Genomic DNA, 24,271 nt, shown 5'->3' on the forward strand with positions numbered 1-24,271 from the left:
AACACATGTTGCGAAGTCAGAGTAGGTAACTGGGAGATCATTTCATACTTTTCAGTATAGTGGTGCTGACTGGATTTTGTTGTTTATGCAATGTACTATTTGAACTGATTATATTGATTTCTGACCAATAAAACCATCACAATATTCCCCTGAATATGAAAAGTATACAACAGTATTTTCTTCTTTTTTTCCCATTGATGACCTCTGAAATGACCCAAAGCAGCAAATCTATAAGCATGAAGTCCTATTATTAAAAAACTTACTCGGATAATGCAAAAAGATATAACTGATGCAGAATATTTAACTTTACTATGCCAAGAATGAAAATATTTTTATTTTTATCCCCTTCCCTGTCTTCTACCCAGACCTTTTTGCTCTGCTTGAACATTTTCTACTTTTCTGAAACTTGTCTCAATCTTCCTAAGTATGATTTAGGGCATGTGCCATCTGCATATAAACTAGAGCAACATCTGACTTTCTTCCCCAGTCTCTAAGTGTTTTTTAAGGTAACAGGAGTATTAAACAAAGATCTTTAAAGACCATCTAGCCCAACACCACTGACATGGGCAGGGACACCTGCCACTAGACCAGGTTGCTCAAAGCCCCGTCCAGCCTGGCTTTGAACATTTCCAGGGATGGGGCATCCACAGCTTCTCTGGGAAACCTGTGCCAGTGTCTCACCACCCTTGTCATAAAAAATGTCTTCTTACGTCCAATCTAAATCAAACCTCTGCCAGTTGAAAACTCTTGTCCTGTCACTACAATACTTGGTAAAAAAGCTCTCTCTGTCTTTCTTATAAGCCCCCTTAATATACTGGAAGGCCACAATAAGGTGTCCCTGGAGCCTTCTCTTCTCCGGGCTGAACAACCCCAACTCTTATAGCCTTTCTTCACAGGAAAGGGATTCCACCCCTCTGACCATTTTCATGGCCCTCCTCTGGACAAGCTCCTGCCGGTCCATGTCTTTCTTGTGCTGGGGAACCCAGAACTGGATGCTGTACTCCAGGTAGTGTCCCACCAGAGCACAGCAGAGAGGGAGAATCACTTCCCTCAACCTGCTGGCCATGTTTTTTTATGCAGCCCAGGATATGATAGGATCTCTGGGCTGCAAGTGCACATTGCCAGTGGATGTCCAATTTTTCAGCCACCACTATCCCCAAGTCTGTCTCCATAGAGCTACTCTCAATCCTTTCATCCCCCAGACTGTATTAGTACTGGGGATTGCCCTGACCCAGGTGCAAGACCTTACATGTGGCCTTGTTGAGCTTCATGTGGTTCACACAGGCCCACTCCTCAAACCTGTCAAGGTTGCTCTGGATGGCATCCCTTCCCTCCAGTGAATCAGCTGCACAATTCAGCTTGCCGTCGCCCACAGGCTTTCTGAGAGTGCACTCAAACCCTCTCTCTATGTCATTGACAAAGAAATTAAATAATATTGGCCCCAGTAAAGACCCTTGAAGTACAGCACTCATTATTGGTTTGGACTTGGACATTAAGCCATTGACTATAACTCTTTGGATACCTAACATGTCTTTGATGTCATGGATGTTCTTTATCCATCTAACAGCTGATTCATCAGACCCATCTCTTGCCAATTTAGTGGCTAGAATGTTTTGGAGAACCAAATAAAAGGCTTTACAGAATTCTAGGTAGATGATTTCTGTAGCCCTTCCCTTGCCCACTGGTCCAGTCCCTCCATCGTTGAAGGCTACTAGATCAGTGAGGCACAGTCTGCCCTTTGTGAAGCCATGTACTTCTACTCCATAATAACAGCACTAGTGAATGCTTCTATAAGAAGATGGAAATAAACATTACTGATGCATCTATGTGCAAAGAATGACTAGAAGCAACCTTTCTTACCATTTTTAATTTTATATTTATTCAAAGAACTCATGTAAATCTTTTAACAATTTGGAGAATTAAATGCCATATAAATATTTTCTTTCAGGCATGATTACTGAATGATTTACATACAGAGGAACACTGCATGATTTTTTGGAACTTACTTCTCCAAGATAGGGCACTTTAAATAAACAGACTTCTCTTTTGTGGAAAAATGGTATAGATAAGTGCCATTAATAATATATTTTACCTGGGGGTTTTATACCCCTTTTTTAAACAAATGTCTGCATTCCAAAATTATTTTTGTCACTGAAATATGTTAAAGATTTGAAAGGTGATAAATCAAAAGACGCAAGAACACTTTAAGCTTAGGGAAGTGGTCAGGAAATCAAGGGTAAAAATAGTGTCCTGTCAGGCTGCCTTAGGAAATGTACATCCTGCAGTTATCATCCTGCAAATTTCATGTATGTGAGTTGTCCTACTAAAGAAGGTTGTGATAAATGCTATAAATAAACACTGCAGGATCAGAATTTGTATCTGTAAGGCTCATCTTGTCAGATTGTCAAATATATGCACCTTTGACTAAACACATGTACATTTTATGTCTTCATAGTAACTATTCCTTCCAAACAGCTGGTTTGCATCATCTTGAGCCAACCCTTGATGCTGTGTACAGAGATTTGTATCAGAATCCCTGCACAGATTTCATCTGTGTTTGCAAAGTGTGAATAACTAGTTTCCTAAGAGGCCATATTTTCTCTTGAGTCTCTCCTACAAGAACAATTGTCCTGTCTACCTCTATAAATACTCCATGAAATATACTGGGAATATTTCTCTATACTGGGAAATCTGAAAAGATCACAAAACATGTCTAAAATTTAATTTGAACTTTGGAGGTGTTACATGTCATTTCATTTCTCTATGGTACATAACAACTTTAATATTTGTCTTCTGTTACAGACAAATGCATCAACACAAACTTCCAGTAGTCTTTTAATACTTGATTTTGAGAAGTGTTTGTTGCATCTTTTGAATTAAAGTGGCTGGAGGTTAACATCTTGGGTTTCTAATACGAACATTTATCTTAGATCTTCCAAGTAGAAAAAGTACACGCACTGTACTAGACAGAGTAGAAATAAAAGTTTCTGAATGTTTCTGGCCTGTACATAGATGAAATGGAAACTTCAGTCTGAAATTTGACTGTTTAGTTTATTTTAAACAAGTATAACTTTAAGGGACTGCATTAAATGTATTTATCTTCTGTGGAAAACAGTTCTTCAAGTCTTAAAAAAATTAAGTATTTTTTTCAAAATAGATGCTGGGAAGCGAAAACTAGGAAGGAAATACTTGGCTTGTCATTTAGATTTCCTCTGTCTTGTCTAAATGTACATACATAATATTAAGTAAACACACCTATAGACTGGGAAGTACAAATAATCTTTCTATATAGGAAATTGCTAGAAACATATTTACTGCATTTCCAGGATGAGTCAGGATGGGTGCTTTAGTTGTTTGCTTTTAAAACAGGTGTTCTGTAAACAGTTAAATTTACCACTTTGGACTTTTTTACAGCTTTTTTACAGGGTAGGTAAATATGATATCTTTACTCCTAATAGTCTGGAGTATCCAGGATTTTAAAATATATCACACGTGCTAGCTAAAGTGGGAAAAAAAAAAAGTTTCTTGATTGATTAAACATAACCCACAATGCAATATTTTTTTCCTGTGTTCAGCTGAAATATCATGTGTTTCAGTTTGCACACATTGCCTTTTGTCCTGTCACTTGGCATCACTGAGAAAAGCCTGGCTCTGACTGCTTTTCCTAGTAAAAACAAGTATTTCCGATGCTGAATATTCTTTGCTTCATTATTAGTTCCTGAGAATTAGGCTGCTTGGTACCAATTCAAAATATTTATTCTCACCCAACTTAGGACATCTGAGAGATAGCTAACTCAGACTTGGAAGCTTACCTTCTGTAGAAAATGGAGGAAAACTGGGAACATTTGTGTGGAGATTTGTCACACCAGAGCATGCCATTCAAGCCTGGACATACCCTGTTCTTTCCACTGACTACGTAGGAGCTCCTGCATAGGAGGCTGACAACTGTCCTCTGGACAGGCTGATTTGCAGAAAATGGATTCAGAAATCAATGCATAATTTAAACAAACGTTCAGCTGGATTGCTCTTATAGGTAAGTAGAACCTAACAACATATTTCTATACAATTTTGTATAACTCTGTTGATCTCCTTTGCTCTAAAAATTATACAATATAAAGAAGATAAATTACAAATCCTATTGCTATGAAGCTAAGTGATTTGCATACTACACAATTCAATTGCATAGTATGTTTTTAAAGCTTAAAGGAGACACGCAGCCATCAGAATTAGAGACATCACAATGATTCAACTTGTAACAAGTTGGTTACACCTGTCACATTCAAGTTTTTACAAAAGCTAAACCGTAAGCCTGAACCTAACAGTAACCCTCTAAGCCACTTGATTTATTCTCTATAGATTAAATTAATTTGAAGAAATGTTGTATTTATTCATTTACATTGCTATATTCTAAAGGCTAGATTGATAAATTGATAGAGGAAAAAACCTGCCCTCATACCTTGCTTTCCTTCAGGGTTGTCTTCTTCCAATTAAACAGGACACATTTAGAGAGAAGAAATAAGGCAGAAATTAACAGGTTAGTCTGCAGCTTCTGTCAGATGTAAGATGACATGGATTGTGTAGTAACATTCAAAAATCTTTACATTTCAAGAATCTTTAAGGACAGATGTGGCTATATTTTGTAATTTATGTGCAGTGTGTTGGTTCAGTGAGTAGGAGATTTCCTGTACAGCTTATATGTAAATACTCAAGGAAAAAATACAGGAAAGAAGGGTCACTGTCTTCCTTTCCTGTATGTTTTCTAGCAGACCTTACCATTTATTACAAGATGAGGAAAAGACAGCAGTGAAAACTTGCAGGTTACAAGAAAATCCTGGGAGACTCATAGCTTGAGTTGACTTGCCACACAGCCTACCAAACTAATTTAAAAATGTAATGACCCAGGTCAGATAAACAGTCTCTCTTTCTTTCCAGGAGGAAGGCTTTCTTTTGAATCCTTTTGAAGATTGTTATACAATGATCCGTGCTGGAGCAGGCTGAAGAATTTGGGTGTACCCTCCTTTCTAACACAGCATGGGCCGACAGCAATGTGAAATGCATATATATGGACTTTTTGAAAAGCCCTGCATTTTACTGTGTTTTGTTCTTATAGCTAAGATTAAAAAAAAAAAAAAAAGACATGCAGGAAATGGGAAAAGAAGGAAAGAAGGAAATTCGAGATGCCATTTATTCCATCATCTGTAGATAATGTCATTCTCATTAGCATCTGTATTAGCATCTGTTTAACATGTTTGTTTATACATACTTTTATTGGGGAAGACTTTACACACTTACTAGATAAATTATTCCATAGACTTATGACTGTTGGCAATGAGAATGTTTTTGCCCTTGTCTCAATTAATCTCACTTTCTGCAATTCAGATCTGTTATTTCTTATTGGTAACATGTAAAAAGTTGGGGGTTTTTTTTATTCCCTTCTGTATTTGATTGATACATTGAAGACAGTTATCATGTTCCCCTTAGGATTTTGGCTTTCTAGGCTAAGCCACCCCTGTTCAGTCACCCTCCTGATGTCGGTTTTTTTCCAGGATCTGATCATTCTCAGTGTTCTTCTCTGGTCTCTGTCCAAGTGGTTCACATCCCTTCTTAATTACAGTACCCCAAATAATACTTAGTGCTCCAGCTGAGGCTTCAAGAAGACTTGAAGGACCACTTAATGTGTTGTGCAGACAATATGCCTCCTAGAGTGCCTTTTTCGTAACACTGTTGGCTCACATTCAGCTTGTGCTCTGCAACCAGCACAGATCTTTTCTGTTGTTAGAAAGCTGCTTCCTAGCCAGCCCTTCCCTACCCTGTGTTTGTGCAGATGGTAGTTCCCAATAAATACCTTGCCTGCAGAAAGCTGCCACCAGCTCCCAAGAGAAGCCCAGAAACTTCTGTACAGACCCAGAAAAAAATCAAGACTGATTCAAATATTGAGAGAATGAGGCTTTTCTACACTGGGAGAGGTAAAGGCTTGAGATCCAGTGTCTCAAAAGACACCATTCCTGCAGACCACAAAGGGGACCCAGTGCAGGCTCCCTGGAGCCATGGCAAAGTTGGAAAGAACATAATAACTGAATTCACAACAGTGAAAAGGAAAATGGAATTGATCCCTCTACTGGGAAATATTATATGATAAAGTAGCATGTTGAGATAAAAAAGGGATTTGGGAATAGAGTTAACTCTCCCTTCTCTGAGCTACCATTCACCAGAAGTTCATTTCCAATTCAGTTACTTTTGACAGATTTACTAGGAGAGCCTAAAGCAGCTGCATCCCTTTTTTCAACCCCCCTTACACATACACACACATACAGACACATGGAGGCTGGCAGAGGACACACTCCTCCTCATGGAAGGCAAACTCCTCCCCATTTACAGTTGCTTCCTAATCATCTTGTGGCCCTGTCATCAACCCTCTCCTCCCATTAGCGCCTGAGGTTAATTGTTTGCTAAATGTGACTCTGACAACCAGTCCTTCAGAGAGGTAAAGCACGTAATTTAAGTAATAACCTTTCATAATCTTTCCTGTGTCACGTCAGCTTTTGTAATGATGATCATGGCCAAAGGAGTATTCAAACATGCAATTCTGTTACCAACCTTTTCATTTCCTTTCCCTTTACCACTTCTTTCCTCCCTTCATCTAGATGTAATAGCTTCATGCTGAAACTTGGTTCTCTGTGGAGCAGCTAGGCAGAGGTGAACTTACAAGCCACTGAAGAATGGATTCAATGTGTAATGTATGTGTAATGGCATTTTTAAAAAAGAAATTAAAGTGGGAAGGAGGAACAGATTGCTGCCAAATGGTGAAGGCTGCAACTGGTAATGGAAGAATTATTTTCATGCATTTAAGAGAAAGTGCTGAAGTGCTGAAGAGCTTTATAATCTGTTTTATAAAGTACTTGACAATGTCGTTCTAGCATAAACCTGGCCAGAGTAATTACTAGATTCCTTGGCTATTCTCAGCAAGTTAAAATAAAAGCACCTCCTTTCCCTGTATGAAGAGTTGTGATTTCTGCCCCTTCAGAGGGAATGAACTCACTCTCCTCCTGCTCATTCCATCACATGGCCTCCTCCAAGCAGCTGAGGGCCAAATAAAATGCAAGCATTTTTCTGCTTGTGGTTCTTTTTCCCAGAGCTTGAAAGGGCTGCTGGGCCTTTTCTCTCCTGCTTCAAATTTGTAACAAGCCTCTGCCAAATCACAGGTCAGCAGTTTGCCCAAGTTCTTTTCTTTGACTTAATCCTCCTGACAGGCACAGGTCCAGCACCTCATGAAGATCCTCATTAAGTATGTCTGCCCCATTTCAGTCAGGTGAACATTGTTGTGTTGATGAAATGGCCCAGAGGAACTGCTCAGGCACAACTTTATTACTTACACCGAAATATCGCATCTACTAGTCTTGGCAGTGAAGGGTGGTGTTTCTCTGAAACTCCCCACTTACCAGATGGACTGCAGCAGCTCCAGCAGCATTTCAGCCATCTTCTTTTGGAAAACAGCACAGACAACTGGGTCAATGAACAGCTATGAGGCATTTGAGCACATACTCACTTTTATTGCGCCATTAATGCTGTCTCTGTAAAAGATACTTGTGTTTTAATGAATAGCCTGCAAGACATTGCAGAAAAACTCTGACTACCAAGTGCACGAACAAACTTTATATCAGATGTTTGGGACTGTTCTTTCAGAGAGGAGCCTTTGCCCCTGCAAATGTTTCAGGAGATCTGGTCAGCCAGCGTATGGCATGTGGTGCTGCCTGTGAAATCCTTGATGGCTGCAGAAATACCCCATACGTGTCTTCTCTGACTTGGCAGAAAGCTGCACGGTGTGCTAGGACAGCTTACAGAGTAACAAGGGGTGGAGTGCTCACACATCTTTTTTCTTCAGCTAGTTGCTCATGTGAGTGTGAGGGAGGGAAGTTCTGTAGTGTATCTGTTGTACCCCTTTGGGAGATGGTCAAACATAATGGTCAGGTGCAAGTTTTTATTTTTCCAGACCATGATCATAGTGCTTTCTGCAAAGCAAGGATCATGTTTCAAAGCCTCTTTTTTTAAACAGTGTTAGAAACTTGCAGAGGTACACAGCAGGCACAAAATCTCAAAGGGACTATTACAGCTATTTTAGTTGCGGAGGTGATAGAAATTCAGATTTCTGATTCCCCCACACTTTCTAGAAAACGTATTGTGGATAGGCTACAGTGTACGTAACTGGGACTGAAGTCCAAAGCACCAGTACCTGGAAATGGGGAAAAACATTTAATAACGGTCCTAGATGTAGCAAGAGCCAAAAAGATGTAGTTGATGTCAAACTGGTTAAATACTTGCAAGTTACCTATTCCTTCAGGAAACAAAGTTTCCTCCAAAATACTTAGGAGTGTAACTCTACAGGAATAAACTGCATTTGCCCAAAGCAGTCGAGCCCTTTGTTCACCTCTCTTCAGGCCTCCCATCTCCCACCAACAGGATAACACTACTTGAACTCTGCCTTAATTTTCAAAAGCCCATAATTACACCCTGTTATGTTATTTACTCCTTAATACACCTTGACAAAGCTATACTTGGTCAAGAGCAAGAGTTTCCCAAGCATGCAAAAGGTAATTTCCTTTCAAACACCCATGGGATAAAATCCCCTAGAACTAACTAAGGTCCAGCAAACAAAGCCAGACAAAAGCAGGTCCTTCTTTCTCATGGCTACAGGTCCCTTCATCTTGCCTGAATGCTGGAGGACATGGCTTATTTCTTTTTCTAGATTTCCTGCCTGTTAAGGCTCCCTCATTAGTGAGAGAAACCTACTGAGCAATGAAACCACTCCAAAAATGAGTGTTTACTGAAAAACTGGCCAAGAAATTGTGGGCAGGAACTGCAGGGTGGCCTTCTGCACTAGCTCTGCCCTTCCCAGCAGGGGAGCTGGGTAAGCTCCTTTTTCATTCTGCTAATGAAACCCAGGTGAACTCTATCTTTTCAGAAGTCTATCTGACACTGGTCACCTAAGCAAAAGAGCCCCAGGCATCCCAGCTTCTTTTGCATTCATTAAAGACAATGGCAGAACTGTGGTCAGAGTGTAGCATCCTTTGACTCACAGCTCTACACCATACTGAGCCATTTCCACAAGGTCATGAACATCAGTTTTCAAAGGGACCATCTACATCTCCTGAAATAACCACTACTGTGTAACCTCAAGATACCTTCCAAGAAAGAACCATACTTTTATATTGAAAAATTAAACAGATCTAGCTAACTGTCCAGTAAAGTGAAGATGGGTCACCTCATTCAAGGAAATGCTGGATGCTGAAAATCTCGAGGCCTGTATTTTGGTTTCTGCTACAGGTTTCTGCCCCAAATATTGTTATTTATACTCCAGTAAACTCCCAGGCAGGCCTTAAAGCTCCATTGTTTTAGGTACAGCACATTCAACAAAAAGATGACTCACGCACAAAAGATGTTAAGTTAATCATGACATCAATGTTTTCGTGGTTAATCATGAATGTTTTGTTTTATCTGCCATGAAAAATAAGAGTAACGCTGCCTTCTACTATGTATTTTGAGGCTAGGAAGTGTAGTTCTTAAATGTTTGGCAAGTGCTTGATTTTTAAGGTGCAGGATACTAGGGAAGCATAAAGTAATACATAGACTTTCCCTCCAGAGTAAAATATGCATTGGAAAGATACTATGTAGCACATGTAGCTGTTGCAAAATAAGCATCTGCAATATTTCAGATTTTTTTCCATACAAATATTGAATAATACTGTGTTCTTTAAATGACCCCAGGGTGTTACGGTAACTGAGACCACATTCCTTCACAAGTCATCACGGCCCTTTGTTTTATTATTAATTATACTACAATGTTCAGTAAGTTACAGTAATGCTGGAAATCTCTGTCTCTTGTACACCCTCACTGTTAGATCATCAGTTTGACAGTGAAATACCCCAAATCCCAAACCAGCTCAGAAATGTATGTCTTTCAGCAGACATTAAAATTACTTGGTCCTTAACCAGGTCTCTCTGGCTTATCAACAGCCAAAGTTTCACAGCAGATGTGTTTGCTATTTAAGACTTCTGTTTGCCAAAGTGTTCCTCTGGCTGGGATCAACCCCTTGGGTGCTATGCTGGAAAACTTGCCAAAAATAAAGGGGCTGGTACAACATTTGGATCTTTCTGTCTTTTCTTCAGTTTTCTTTTGTAGCTTGATCTTCTCCCCTGAAAAAGGTCAAGGAAATGACAATGGAGTTAAATAATTACAAAGCACGATGCTCATGTGACAGATCTACATAATAAATATATCTTCTCACAAGTTCAAAATTTCCCATACTCTAAATATAATTATGTAGAAGAAATCTGGAATCAAACTTGTTCTCCTTTATATTAAGCTATTACACCTCCAGTTACTAACTGTAACAATACAGAAAGCAGCTGCTATAATAACCTGTCTGGTATTTTTTTCTTTCTCCTTTTTTTTTTTTTAATCTTTTTTTTTTTTTTACTTGGGTACTACTACAGAACCTTCTATATTCTCTGCTAATTTTCTTTGCAAAGTATTTCCACATCAACATCTTCCACATGGTAACAAAGTGGTTGCAGGCCTCTGCAAAAGAAAAAAGTGATTGATAGTCTATTGTATGACTAATCCAAAGCTTACTGAGGTCAGTGCAGTTCTTTGCTTTGGCTTCTGTTGGTTTCAGGATCAGACTCTACAGCAGTGCTTGAGAAATCTTGAAAGTTTATTTTAAATAGGAAAGGGTGAACTGCAAGCCAAACAATTTATTCAGGATAGAGAGAGAGAAGAGCAAGGCAGAGATTGTTATTGTCCCCATGCTGCGGACTGAGGAAGCACAGTTCTGTTCATAGTTTTGATTTATAAATAACTTCGTTGCCAATCTGAAAAATTTAAAAAACCAAAAATTTGACAAGAAGCAATACTAAGAACATGAAGAAATCTCACACCTTCTGAGGCAATAAGCACTGTGAAGTCTTAAACACACAATATGGTGAGTTTAGAATTTAGAATCTCCCTCTGTTTTTTAATTCCCATTAAATTAACAATTTTGGACACCCAAAACTACTTTAAATCTTGTATGTATTTTGAGATCTGAATTTCCATTGTGTACTTAATTTATCCCAACATTCCCACTGGATCCCAACTGAACAACTGGATCCCACTATCTGTTCAGCTCATCTCAGTGATTCTGCTGTTCCTTTGCTTTATCTGGCCCTATTTTCCAAGACCTGTTTCACATTAAGTGGAGAACTCCTGCCTTTGGAACAGCTACTGGAGGGCTTAAAAGTTCATTCTGGAAAAGACTGATTCAAAAGCAGATTCCTGTGTGTTAATGGACTCTTTCTTCCTCTTAAGAAAAAAGTGGAGCATAGATTTTCTCACCCCACACCAGACCAGTGATACCATATGTTGTCTCTAGCAGCATCCAGCTACAGGTCCATCTGACAAGAACACAGGGCAATCGGAGATGCATGGACCCATTGAGACATTTCCCCTCACTCTGGCCACCAAGGAGTTGACTTACATTTTAAAGCTTGAGGGGTTTATGCACTTAACGTTGTGGCCCGCAGTTCTCCAGGTTGATTATACATTTTTAAATGATTTTTAATCCATCTGTTCTCAGATTAATTGGAAGTCTCATACTGCTGTAATGCAAGAGGGAATAAATATCTTGGTTACCTCCTCCACAAGTTTCCATGTGTTTTTCTTCAGTCTCACCTTATCTATCTATGCTAACAGGAAACAGATCCAATCTCTTTGATATTTCCTTCACCTAAAAATGTCTAAAGGAACCACTTTAGGCTTTTACAGCAGTGTCATTTTATCTCTGTGAGTATTACACAAAATGTTGTGACTAGAACCGAGAATAATATTCCAGCTAGGAAAATCTTACTTATTTATCCAGTGGCATGGTAACCTCTTCCCTTTCACAAACTCATTTTATTTCTTACCAGGTTTGTCTGGCATTAGGTGGATGTTATTTTAAGTCAGGTCATTCTCCAGCCTGAACTTTCTCACTACTTTGAGAGGGTTTTCAGCCATCACAAGTTTTGATTGATTTTGAATAATGTGTGTCACCACTACTTGAGCTTGTTCCATGATCTTTGCCAGCTCTGAAAAGCAAACAAACAAAAATGTAAAATCAGTTGTAGGATTATTAAGGCAATTTTCTGGTAATTGTCATGTAACACTTTTCTCCTCAGGAAAATGATGTTTAAATTATATCACATTTCTTCAAATTTTATATTTTTTTCCAGAGACATACTCTTTGGCAAAATGAAGACTATAACTCCTGCATGTGATTTAAAGGATAAACCAAAAAAAAAAAAAAAAAAAGGGGGGGGGGGGGAGGGCTGGGGGGCAGAAATCTGGTAGTTCAATAAAATAATTCTGCCAGAGGAAAACCATAGCTAATGTCAGATTACTGTCATACTGTCAAAGCCTCCCTGTGCTACTTGTGCCTTGCCTTTTCTTGAGGCTACATTTCACAGAAGGATGCTGGGCTCTCACCAGCAGCCTACATCACACTAACTCCTCGTTTTTGAACAGTGCTGCTTCTCCCTGCCTGTAATAACTCAGTGACAGACACAGCAATACATAAATCACAAGAAATAGGAACCTTTAATTTTCTGAGTAGTACTGAGAAGATAAAGTCTAAGATGAGTGCAGGACATCTCTCATAGAATCCCCTGCCAGCAGTTCCCCTCTATGCAGTGTGGAAACCACCCAGGTATCTCCATTTCCAAAGGAAACAGTCATCTTTTGTTCAAACATTAAAATTAATTTGTTTTACAGTCTATAATGTATATGCTATGAATGCAACGTCATTGCTGTCAACAAATCCATGCAAAAATTATTTACTGAGGATTATTTATACATCATAAGTTGTTGCAGAGAAGTTCACCTGTTTAGATTCAGATTTACTAAGATGAAAGGCAAACCAACAACAAGGACATAGGGTGTAACAATATCAATCACAGTTACTGAGTAATACCACCGTATGACAAGCTGCAAACTTTTCTAATTGTAACTAACACAGGCTTGGAAGAAAACACCAGTCTCTCAAGAAGACAATTGATGCTGGGATGTTTAACAGCTATGCTCTTAGTTATTTATTACATATAATAGCTCCCAGCTATCCATTCAGAATGTACATATTTCACTTTATTTATTACTCTTAAGCATATGTTTTTCAGCATGTGTATGTATGTGTCCAGAAAAAATAAACATATCTCACTTGAATCCAAAATGTAAGGCAGAATTCCTTGGGATATTGGAGTTATTATTGAATGTTGATATTTGAAATCTGGAAAACAGTATTCAACAACTAATAAAACTACATTTAACATCCCATAGTAGATTCAGAGACCTAATTTTCTTCACACACATTCAGAGGAAAATTAGTCTTGATGTCTTATAGGCTTTTATTTTAGTATAATCTATATTTAAATTCTGGATGTAAAAACAAACTTTTGGTGAGCTCTAAATTAAAATGTATAATTTTAATTTATAATTTGTTGTATAATTAATTTTGCTGAAATTTCAACAAACTAAAATGTAATATACATTTATGTAAACATGACAGAACAGTTATTTTTGTAGATATATTTCTTGTTTCTTTGTAAAATAGAAGCTGACTTCATTTTCCATGCTTGATCTCTAAAAATGGCCCCATCGGAGACTGCAATCGAACTGCACATCAACTTAAATCTTAAATAAGCATTCAATTACGCACTGGCTAATTTTATTTTACCACAAATTGTATTTCTTTCTGACAAACACTTCCAGAACAAAATTAAAATAACAGAAATGGGGATTATTTTAGCAGTACTGTCTTTACAATCAATTTTTTTACAGTCTCAATAGTAGAGGTTAATATAGTATAAAGTTTTTTGCTTTATTGTAGAAGGTATCAAGTATCTTGGATCATAATCTTTCTTTTGAAGAAAATCCCGCCTCTCAGAACCTAAATATGTAATAACTGTAACTTCCTATCTGACTTTTCTGACCTAGTCATGGTTCCCATCATCCCAGAGTTGATATGATGCCTGCTTTTTATTTTCTAAGAAATATCTAAATGTTTCAAAATTTGTGGTTCTTCTGAGCAAAAGTGAAATTATTTACACTTAATCTCAAAAGTTCTCATGCTGAGATATAGTAAAGAATACAGTGAAGTTACTGTTGTCCAGAATTTTTAACCAAGGTTAGTTAGCTATATGAAAAGAAAACCCTATCTCAGAACTGAACCATAGGTTTCATACAGCGTTCATGGATAGCATAGTGCAGTTCTTCTTCTATGCAGCAGACTGGATTATAGCAAAGACTTTGTCCAGCTTTAACATTCACTGTTATTTTGTCTTCCAAACCTGAAATCCACAGATGTCAAGAAAATATTGCGCATTCAACAAAGACCTGACTTTTAGAGGTAATGGATCCAGTGAAACACAAAATCCAGGTCCACACATCACTGCATGGTGCTGGTTATGCATTTTAGCAGAGCTGCACTATCATTCCAAGTCACGCCCATCAAAAGTCACTGTATTGGGACCATGCCCACATAAACATATTTTTTCTGTCATTTGAAACCACCAAGTCCCACATGCTGAACATGAGGTTTGGTCTTTTGCCTTCCACTACAAATCCTTGCCCCGGTTCCTGCATCCCCCGATTTGTGGTGTGGTGCCTTCACCTTTCTCCTCCTCCTCATGACCTTACCGTCTGCCTGCCAAAACCCACCCCGGCCATGGCCACAGCAGCCTGTGTGCTCAAGGGCTGTGTCCCTGCGCATGTGGCACAATCTCCAAAATATTTGCCTCACGGGTTAGCATTTAAGTGTCTTAATGTGTCGGCAGCTTTTCAGTGTATGTGCAAACCAAATGTCTTAAGTGTTTAAACAATTAGGCGTGCAGCATGCTGCATTTCTAAGGTATGTGCTGCTACTTTCAGTGAGATCAGATTATATGCTATTCAGCTTAATAATAAACATTAGTACTTGTTAAAGGGAATAGAAACATTGAAATTCTGTGTTTTAAACTAATTTTTTGGCTGGCTTTCTGCAGTGTAGAGGGTGATGGAAAATCATAGCATGCCAATAGCACGGTAACAATTTCCTCTACAGTAATTGGTTTCTACATGACAACCTGATGTGGAAGCAATGATATTTTGCAACGAAGACATTATCTGAAAAGCAAAAAACGCTGTGCAGATCTAACTTAGAGGTTAGGAAACTTACTGTTTTGCTAACTTAATTCCTAGTCTTATGAAATATTCTCTGAAAAAAGGACATAAATGGCAACAGAGAAACAATATGCAAGATTCTGTAAAATAATTTTATGTTAACATAGCATCAACACCTGAAGAGAGAAAGACCACAACTGAAAGTGTGAATCTTGTCTAATGAAAATGCAGGCCTGATTCAAAACCTATATATTTAAATATATCCATAGTAATACTGAAATAATAAAATGTTTAAATTCTCCAGTACTCTCCTGACACATTTTTATTTTTCTTTCTATTGTTTTAATTTAAATAATATAAAAATAATAACCTAAACTTTGCCCTACTTTTACAGAGAAATTGCTGTATTCAGAAAAAAACCACAAAATAAAGCATGATTATGGAGATGGAAAAGTAACAGTCATGCAGCAAGCCAAAAGAAGCATTTGAAACTCATAGCAGGAAACTAAGGGCAGGAAATAACATTATAAATTTAATGCTCATCAAATAATGTAAAGAAATGAGATGGGGTTGAACAGCCATAATAAAAAAAAAAATAATAATATTGTAACTGTGAGAGCTAGAGAAGATGAACTAAAGGAAGCCAACAACAACCTGTGTGCAAAGAGTACAGTGTAGTGGCTGCTGAAATCTGAAGACCAGACAGACAGTTATTTACTTGTAATATACATTGCTCATTTTAATCAATGAGAAAAGATATGAGCTGTTGAAAAAAATCAGTAAAAAGGGATATGTAACAAACCACATAGAAAATATAAAAATTTGCAGAGGAAAATATTCAGTCTAGATGTTACCGTCTTCTTAATCTGACTATTAAATAAATAAATAAGCATGAGCAGCATGCATTTATAAAGAATAAATATCAGAAGATAAATCATACAGCCGCAATGGCACACAGAGGAAGATCTCCACAATTTGTAAGAGCAAGGTAATTCTGGGAACACAAAAAGGAATGATGCCAAATATTTCCCCAAAGTTAAAGCAAAATACAAAAATCAAAATGAGAAAAATGAAGTTGGGGTATCTCCAGACTGGATGAGCAATTGAGTGTGATTTCTTAGAAGTATAACCCCTGGCCTCTATGTCTGAAATCTATATAAGGTTAGCATCCAATATTTGAGTCTTTCACTGGATAAGGCTGCTTCACTCAACTGTCGACAGCTGCCAGAAATCTTTGTGTGTGATGTGTTTTGCCTTGGTTTTTTGTTCTGCATTGTTTTACAAATTTGTAGGTGTTTATTATCATTTCCTCCTGTGACTCCAGTCTGCTGTGCCGATACAACAGTGATGAGTGAACTCAAAACAGTATGGTGTTTTAGTGAATTGCATAAATCAAATAATTTGCACATAATGAGCTCTTTTTATAGCACAAGCTGTTGCACCTCCTGTGTGTATGTTCTCATTTCTACATCAGTCAACAGCATGTATAGCACATTGTAGAGTCTGAGAGCTTTTCAGTTTGAAGCATCCAGAAACTCCGAGCCTTAGCTGGCTCAGTGAAGGATCCAGGCTGTGAAATCCACTGGAAAGTGCCAAAATGAAGCATGTGCTCTTTGATCTACCTCAAAGGAACAGGGGGTATCAGGAACATGTCTGCATTGTACAGTGGGGATCTAGGGGCTACTTGACGGATAAGCCACAAGCAGGTGTGAGGCCCCTCCAGTAGCCCCTTCATGAGTCCCAGGTCTCTTGCAGAAGTGGTTTCCCCCACCCAAGGCTGGAAGCCATAGCTGAGGTAATGCACAAAGAATTCCCATTTCTCTTCCTTTTTGGATGCTCACTTATGACTTCATCTAACTGGATGATTCATAGTGACCTTCTTAAGAACTTGGTGGAAAAAGAAGTAAGGTCAGAATCACAATTGCATTGAAATACACATATTAAACAAACTGCTAAATGGACTGTGCTAACAGCCCTTCTATTCCCTCTCCTGAGTAGTCTGACCATAGCCTGATCCCTTGAAAGGTACTGGTGCTCCCTGCACCTCCTAGGAAATGAGTGAAAGGTTTAGATCTAAACCCATCAGCTCCAAGGGCTATTATATATAGAATCATAGAATCATTTACCTCAGAAAAGACCTTTAAGATCATGTCCAATCATTAACCTAGCACTGCCAAGTCCACCACTAAACCATGTCCCTAAGTGGCACATCTGCACCATCTTTTAAACACTTCAAGTATTGCCAGTGTGCGGTTAGTTCAGCATTTTGGACATGGTTGGAAAGGCATGAGGGGATGGAGCAGGAAAGGGGCACAGTGGAGTTCAGGAAGGAACAGAGTCAAAAGGTGAATGAGATGTTAAAAAGTGAAATACAGTTTCTCTCCTTGCTGAAGTTTGCTGCCTTTTATTGAAAAATCAAATGGTTTGAAAACCAAGAGGTTTTCTGCTTGTAGACTGAGAACTAACAAAAAACCAGAACAACTTTATTTAGCAATGCTGTATCTGTGTTTTAGCTGCTTCATTATTGTCTATGATCCAGCTAAACTGTATCATCCCATGATGCACAACAGTGGCTCACCAAAAGGCTAATAAACATATTAGGCTTGAAACTAGAGGGAAAGGGGAGTTATTGAATAACTTTCCATTTGGAAACCTGAAGGCAAGCACCCTAGTGAGTTTTAAGAGGCTCTTGATACCTCTGTGTTTGTGAACGAGCTTACAGCATTTTCATTTCAATGGACCCAGTGAGTGTTTTCTTGGGAATGCTAATGATCCATGAGAGCACTATGCATCAAGCTGAAATGCTGTCAGGCCCACAGAAGGGCTAAAGGTAATGAGAAACTAGAAATATAAATCAGCTGCCCTGATGGGTTATATCTAAAAAGAATAAAAATTTAGGCTTTGAAAACATTTTGAGTCTTGCACTTCTGTAGGAAATTAATTAGATTTTTCAGGAAAAATTGGTGTTTCTACATGTGCTTACATTGCCTTCTGAGTCAATAGACATGCAAAAAAGGAAAGAATCCTCCCATGTCACCTTGGTCTCCTCATTTCTGGGTGAGTGTTATTTTTCATTTCAGGAAACGGAAGCAAGAATGGGTACGTTACAATGAACACAGCGGTCACCAGGTAGATGTAAACATTGTTCTGGAATTCGCCAACAGAGACATGCTTCACCACTTGACTGATTGATTTTACTCCCATGTAGCTGAGCTCTGTAAAGACTCTTTTACAGCCTTCAGATGTGATTTTGTGTTGACATCACTGAAACAAATCAAATTCCAAGGCAAGTCTGTGAAGGCCAGCACAAAATCTAAATCAACCAGATCTTAGACAGAAATGTACCACTGAAATAGGTTGCTTAAGCTATTTAAGCTTAGTTTTGGCTAAATCACCACAATATTGCAAGAAAATTCTTGCAAGAATAGCAGCCTAGAACATCTTCAAGGTATAATGAAGTGCAAAATTACATCTACTCAGGAAGTTAAGAAATTTTGCTTAGAAAAAGCAACTTTTCTAAACAAGTGGTATTGGTTAAGCACAATATCCTCTGCAATGGTAGAGTATAGGCTCAAAATTTACAACAGTAACATAAAGTTAATGACAATTTACAACTTTTAAACATTTTCTGGGCTCTGTGTTGGAAACACAGGTGATTTTCTTAGCTATTAGTCAGAACAAACAACCAGATGAAAGTTAGGTTTTTGTTGTTCCCTTAATCTATGAGTATCTACAAATGGTCAACACTTGCAAAAATACATTAATGGTTGTGATGGGTTCAAATCCCATGTCCAAGCCCTGCTAATAAAACTGTCTTTATCTAGACCTTTTGCACAGAAAAAAGTTTATATAGAAATACCTTAGACCTGACTCTGCAAAAAATGGGCACATTTCAGTTACTAGACTACAGTCTGGCCAAAAGCACTATCACAAACCTTAACTGATTCTAACTGATTTTTTTTCTGGCATGTATCTAAAAGATTTTTTAAAACACCTGTGTCTTGGCTTATATAAGTGACAACACACAGTTAAGCTCATGTTGCTCAATTTGCAAATTCACTTACCAGGTGATAAAATATGCCAAACAGTCTGAAGGGATTCATTATTTCAAAATTCCCATCAAAGGAAATAGGTAAATATTAGTCTTACAGGTAAGGAGAAACTTCAGTGTGAATTGTGAATGGTGAAATCTAGACATTTGCATTGTTGTATTCACACAAGTCAAAGAAGAGCATAAGAAATAAAAAAGTAAGTGGAATAATCTTTTCCAATATTTCTCTCCTTTTGCAGTTCAGTTCTTTCAAATTTATATTAGTTTATCCTTCCAGAAACTTTCCTAACTACCACATAGGTATTTTTCCTTCCAGATAAAATCAATTCATTTTGAGTGACATTTCAAGAGCCCTAGAGCAGATGGTTTAGTTTTAAATGGAGCCTGCAGACTCAAAACTAATTTGCTGATTTTTTTTCCCATAGAAGGGAAGTTAATGAGCGTGTCTACTACAGCACTCCTTTCACCTTCAGTCAACTTACTGTTTTACAGTGTTTGTAGCCCCCATGTAACAGTAGTCTGATATTTTTAAAATCTCAAAATTTAGTAACAATTTACTTTGATGTATCATATGAAAGTTATTGCTTGACATTTTTTATTCCTGGAACATGATAAAACTTTTATGGTATCATTTTATATGAACAACTGACAAAAAAAATTTGGCATAAAATTTAGTTAGACTTGCTTTTGCTTTAAAATAACTGAAAGAGAGCTGTGCCATAATAAACCACTGGAAGTCACATTATTTACTGCACCAGCAATGAGACCTAATAATCAGAATATTGTGTCTACCAATGACCTTTTAAAATATTAATGAAAAAGACATTAGACCTTCTAATACAGTTACACCAACAATTAAATCTTCATTTAATATGTTTTGTACACTTGAAGAAATGAAGCATTGCAAACCTGCTTGGAATTAACAATAATAATCAGTGGGACTTATTCTGAGATCTTCCTAGTTCTTTATCTATATCAGAACTTCCAAATCACTCTGTGCAGCAATAAAATAGCATGCCGAGTTACACATCTGCCGATTTATAGGCATATATTTGATTTTGTCTATAGTAACACCACTGGATTGCCCTTGTGCGTAAAGCCTATGACAAGCAACATTTAGTGTTTCCAGCTTCACTGAACTGGAATACTGATCTCCAGATCTGAGGGGCTCAATTCTGGACCAGAATAAGAATCTTGCCTACATGCAGAGCCCCCACTGTAGAAAAAAAAAAAAAAAGTTTGTTTTAATCCAACTTTTCTACAGATAAGATGATTTAGTTTGGCTCTTCTCCGGCCAAAGGGTGGAGACTGCTGCCCTCTGATGTCTCACTGGTATGTGTGATAGTGATGATAATCCATCACATTTCTAGTGAATAAACGACAGACCGCTCATTGCTCTGTGCCTTGCAGGTTTACCTACAGCAGATAATAAAATTCAGATGTGTTTACAAAGCATTAGTCTAATTGGAAAAAAGCGGTCTGCTGGTAATGACCACCCACGGTATGAGGCAATGGAGACACAGGCTTCTATCAGGCTTAGCACAACATTTTGGCTAGAGTATCAGGGACTGAGAGGAAGGTCCAAGGAACTGAGCTGTACTTTTACAGTATAGGTCATTCTTGGAGAACAGAAAAGCAGTAATTGATACTCTAGTTAATACCAAGGCTACACATAGGCAGTAGAAAAACATTCTGCTATTGCATTTAGCAGCTTGTGGCACTTGTTCTCTTCTCCCCCTGCAGAGGTATGACATTAATTGAGAAGATCAGCACTGAAGAATTAGGTCTGGATATGCCCAACCTGTAGCAAATAAGGCTGTTAATCTGATATTTTAAAAAGGCAGGAGCATGGAACAAAATCTTCTAAAAATACATGTTACAAATAAAAACAACAAAGTAAATGTTGTTAGATAATTATGGTACTTGAAAAATATTTGATCATATGTATTTGGGCATGCAGGTTACATAAGGAACTACCCTGTATCTATGCTTTTCTTAAATCTCAGAGATTTTTTTAAGGATGTTTCTCCAGTTTCCATGATTTGAACAGAGACTGTGACCCTGTACTTAAAGCTTGGATCTGTATTCTGATACCTTTATTCAAGTTGGATCCTGTCTTCACTTAGCCATTAGCTTTCAGTAATTCCAGTGCTACTGTTCGTAAGAAAGTAAAGGTGACTGGATCTGGACCTCTAAACCAAAAACATACCTTCCATGCAGCTAGGCAGGTCTTGCTGTTTTGTAAGAACATCAGTGTCTTTTAAGGAAGTATCAAGTGCAAGTTGCACCTCTTCATCAGGTTGCACAGGTTTTCAGGCAGGGATATCTTAAAAACTTTATTATCTTATTAAGGAAAGATATGCTCTTTTTTCTTGTGAGTTGGCAAAACCTCAGCAGCACTTCCATGAGCTCCAGATGCTGTTATGCCCAAAATTTCAGTGCACTGAATTCCCGTAACTAGACTTAGCTCAGATGTAATACACTCCCCAACAGCTTTCTAGTCCATAAGCTTAAAGAAACAACTGCCTCACCTAGCAGTACTGCATACTTCAGTCCAAATATTATTTTAAAAAAAATATATATATAAAGGGGCATGGTAATTTTTGGCGAGCTTTTTGAGACTTATTACTCCTGTCAATTGCAGACTGAGGGAGTTTTCAAAGTGAAAGTTAGACAGCTCAGGAGATGCATGGCAAAACTCCTAATAATGGTCTGTAGTCCTCCACCATTTTAAGAAAGGAATTTTCTTTCTGTCTCTCAAAGTTGGAATTAAACCACATTTAATTAATTCATACACTGAGAAATATATTTGAACTTTATAATTTCATTTCAGAAGAAAGGATTAAAACAGTGAAAAATGCTATCACATAATAACAGAAATGAGTGGGCTAGACCCTTTATTGTGATACATTTTAGAGCGTGTATCTGATACATCTGTGTTAAACCAGTGCAGGTTTGTTTCCTTACTACAATCCGGCATAACATAGAGCACCTCACAGGAAAATCTCACAGGACCAAAAGGAATGACCCCTGCACTGAGTGCCAGCAACATTACAGCTGTCTAAAGATGAGCTTTAAGCCACCTGAACATGTAATTTATGACAGCAGCGTGCACTCTAACTACACTGCAAGGCCTTGCCAGAAACCCATAGGCTTAAGGACTGCACAGCCTTCCTGGGGCCATAAATATAATTCTAGCAGCCACGTGAATGCTACAAACACTTGTGACGTTAATTTGCAGTTTTATTCAGGCATGGATGCTCAGATGTGTTCATGGAGGCTCAGGGTTGTTCATGTGCTGATCATTCGCTATTCTGTTCTAAATTTCTAAACTTTCTCAAAGTTCATTGCTGAGAGCTGAGTTTTCTTTGTCTTGCAACTCACATTATAAATATAACCTAAAAATAGTATCAGTGGCAACACTCCTGATGGGGAAGACCATGAATTATATAAAACACGGATTTACTGATGGTGTAATCTTCATGCTCTCATTCCCTGCTTGATAATTTCATCATGTCATTACTGCCATATCAAAACAATGCAGTATGTTTTCCCATTTGATTTTCAGTAGAGGGTTGTGATTACAGACAAAAGGTCAATGGTTTAAAATCTTTAATATAAAATACATGGGGTTTATTTGTTTGTTTCAAAAAGAAAAGATAAAGGAAGACTTATATAGAGCAAATGTTGACCAAGTCTTGGTATTAAGCATCAGGAAGCTTTCTTAAACACAGTTAAATGCCCAAATCTGCAAAAATAATTCAATACAGGAGTATCTAGGGAAGAAAGACAGTTACATTCACTGCTGTTTTACTGTGAAAGGTGGGATCAAAAATCCAAAATTAACAACTATAAACTTCAGTGGTTCTTTGACTTGGAAGTTGTAACCCAAACTAATTTTTGTAATGTTTTATAACAGAAACCCTCAGTAGAGATGCATGGGATTCCTGACTTCTACATTTGAGAACTGAGAATAAGGTGTTCTGTAACAAACTACTTTTATCTCCAAATAACTACACAAATTGGAAATAAATATATGTTGAAGGAAATAAGATAACTGAATCATTTATTTTAAAAAGATAATCAGAAAAACACAGTAAGATTTGTCCATGGGATCCAGTTTTACCCCCATTTAAGGTCCTTATGCTGCACACTGTGGGATGAATTCACACAACTTGTTCGGGCTGCCATGTGGCTTACTGGCCCCTGACTTAACTTACACAGGCTATAAGCTTGGATCCAGCTGCTAACTCTCATATAAACATATATTGCAACCTGTATATACCCCACCAATTTAATTAATTTGACAGAAGGGACAGATTGTTTTGGAGGGGAAGAGTCAGTAGATTTTGATTTGTCATGATGTAAGCCTGAAAAAGAAATACATTAATCTACAAAGATTCAATATACTCCACTGTCTTCAGTAAGTTAGTAATTAGTTCATGGTTTAGTACTTCCCTGAGGAGGCAATATGTGCAAAAGCCTGTAGATCAGTCACTTAATGGAGGAAACATTTTGTATGTCTGTAAGCGCCTTGAGGAGCACAGCAACCCCTGTGCTTTTCATGGCTTCAGACTCACTCTTTAGGGAGATCATGTCAGCGGGGAACATGCTTGAGACCCTCTGTAGCTGGCATGAATTTCGTGGCCTGCCTTCACCTGTCCCTGACCTGGCCATTCCAAGGCACTTTCCTTTACACCAGTATCACACCTGAGCTTGTTACTTTCCTTTTTGGTCCTACCTTAGGATCAGAGATGACACTTTTAGAGTCATTCAGATCTTTAAAGCTGTGGTTCTGTCCCTAGTGAGGCTTTCAAAAGCATTTGAATAAGCTTGATACCTTGATTTCAAATCAGAATGTTTCAATAAGCTGCTGAAAATGTGTGACTATTTGCCTCTGTTTAGCTGCTAAATACTCCTGAAAATCTGCTTCTACATGTGTATTTGCAGATGTGTGTTACATCATTTGTGACACCAACTTCAAACCATCCTCCAGTGTACAACCAATATCTATATGCTACAAAACTATGGTAAAAATTAAAAACGTGCTAGAA

Source organism: Falco rusticolus, chromosome 2 (genome assembly GCF_015220075.1).
Source record: "Falco rusticolus isolate bFalRus1 chromosome 2, bFalRus1.pri, whole genome shotgun sequence".
In the NCBI taxonomy this organism is placed as follows: domain Eukaryota; kingdom Metazoa; phylum Chordata; class Aves; order Falconiformes; family Falconidae; genus Falco; species Falco rusticolus.